Source organism: Fringilla coelebs, assembly GCF_963513975.1.
Source record: "Fringilla coelebs genome assembly, chromosome: 7".
NCBI lineage: Eukaryota > Metazoa > Chordata > Aves > Passeriformes > Fringillidae > Fringilla > Fringilla coelebs.
The window spans coordinates 24,166,012-24,168,511 of record NC_140035.1 but is presented as its reverse complement, the minus strand read 5'-3'; positions in this window follow the sequence as shown (position 1 = coordinate 24,168,511).

Genomic DNA, 2,500 nt, shown 5'->3' with positions numbered 1-2,500 from the left:
TCCAGGCATGCTGCAGCTGCAAAAGGCATCCCAAGGGCATTGCAAAACTGCCACAATGTGGCCTCCTTGATGGCTTTCTCTCTGGCACATGCCTTAACCCTAGGCTGATTTGCTGCTCTGCCTAGGGTTAGGGTTAGGGTTAGGGTTAGGGTTCAGCCTAGGGTCCAGGTTCTGAAAACTAAAAGGCCCAGAGCCCCAGGCATGCTGCAGCTGCAAAAGGCATCCCAAGTGCATTGCAAAACTGCCTCAATGTGGCCTCCTTGATGGCTTTCTCTGTGGCACATGCCTTAACCCTAGGGTGATTTGCTGCTCTGCCTAGGGTTAGGGTTAGGGTTCAGCCTAGGTTTTGGGTTCTGAAAACTAAACAGCCCAGAGTTCCAGGCATGCTGCAGCTGCAAAAGGCATCCCAAGTGCATTGCAAAACTGCCACAATGTGGCCTCCTTGATGGCTTTCTCTGTGGCACATGCCTTAACCCTAGGCTGATTTGCTGCTCTGCCTAGGGTTAGGGTTAGGGTTAGGGTTCAGCCTAGGGTTCGGGTTCTATAAACCAAACAGCCCAGAGTTCCAGGCATGCTGCAGGTGGAAAAGATATCCCAAGGGCATTGCAAAACTGCCACAATGTGGCCTCCTTGATGGCTTTCTCTGTGGCACATGCCTTAACCCTAGGCTGATTTGCTGCTCTGCCTAGGGTTAGGGTTAGGGTTCAGCCTAGGGGTCAGCCTAGGGTTCAGGTTCTGAAAACTAAAAGGCCCAGAGCCCCAGGCATGCTGCAGCTGCAAAAGGCATCCCATGGGCATTGCAAAACTGCCACAATGTGGCCTCCTTGATGGCTTTCTCTGTGGCACATGCCTTAACCCTAGGCTGATTTGCTGCTCTGCCTAGGGTTAGGGTTAGGGTTAGGGTTCAGCCTAGGGTTTGGGTTCTGAAAACCAAAAAGCCCAGAGCCCCAGGCATGCTGCAGCTGCAAAAGGCATCCCAAGTGCATTGCAAAACTGCCACAATGTGGCCTCCTTGATGGCTTTCTCTGTGGCACATGCCTTAACCCTAGGCTGATTTGCTGCTCTGCCTAGGGTTAGGGATAGGGTTAGGGTTAGGGTTAGGGTTCAGCCTAGGGTTCAGGTTCTGAAAACTAAACAGCCCAGAGTTCCAGGCATGCTGCAGCTGCAAAAGGCATCCCAAGGGCATTGCAAAACTGCCACAATGTGGCCTCCTTGATGGCTTTCTCTGTGGCACATGCCTTAACCCTAGGCTGATTTGCTGCTCTGCCTAGGGTTAGGGTTAGGGTTAGGGTTCAGCCTAGGGTTCGGGTTCTGAAAACTAAACAGCCCAGAGTTCCAGGCATGCTGCAGCTGCAAAAGGCATCCCAAGGGCGTTGCAAAACTGCCACAATGTGGCCTCCTTGATGGCTTTCTCTGTGGCACATGCCTTAACCCTAGGCTGATTTGCTGCTCTGCCTAGGGTTAGGGTTAGGGTTAGGGTTCAGCCTAGGGTTCGGGTTCTGAAAACTAAACAGCCCAGAGTTCCAGGCATGCTGCAGCTGCAAAAGGCATCCCAAGGGCGTTGCAAAACTGCCACAATGTGGCCTCCTTGATGGCTTTCTCTGTGGCACATGCCTTAACCCTAGGGTGATTTGCTGCTCTGCCTAGGGTTAGGGTTAGGGTTAGGGTTAGGGTTCAGCCTAGGGTTTGGGTTCTGAAAACTAAACAGCCCAGAGTTCCAGGCATGCTGCAGCTGCAAAAGGCATCCCAAGTGCATTGCAAAACTGCCACAATGTGGCCTCCTTGATGGCTTTCTCTGTGGCACATGCCTTAACCCTAGGCTGATTTGCTGCTCTGCCTAGGGTTAGGGTTAGGGTTAGGGTTAGGGTTCAGCCTAGGGTTCAGGTTCTGAAAACTAAAAAGCCCTGAGTTCCAGGCATGCTGCAGGTGCAAAAGGCATCCCAAGGGCATTGCAAAACTGCCACAATGTGGCCTCCTTGATGGCTTTCTCTGTGGCACATGCCTTAACCCTAGGCTGATTTGCTGCTCATCCTAGGGTTAGGGTTAGGGTTAGGGTTAGGGTTCAGCCTGGGGTTCGGGTTCTGAAAACTAAACAGCCCAGAGTTCCAGGCATGCTGCAGCTGCAAAAGGCATCCCATGGGCATTGCAAAACTGCCACAATGTGGCCTCCTTGATGGCTTTCTCTGTGGCACATGCCTTAACCCTAGGCTGATTTGCTGCTCTGCCTAGGGTTAGGGTTAGGGTTCAGCCTAGGGTTCAGGTTCTGAAAACTAAAAGGCCCAGAGCCCCAGGCATGCTGCAGGTGCAAAAGGCATCCCAAGGGCATTGCAAAACTGCCACAATGTGGCCTCCTTGATGGCTTTCTCTGTGGCACATGCCTTAACCCTAGGCTGATTTGCTGCTCTGCCTAGGGTTAGGGTTAGGGTTAGGGTTCAGCCTAGGGTTCGGGTTCTGAAAACTAAACAGCCCAGAGTTCCAGGCATGCTGCAGCTGCAAAAGG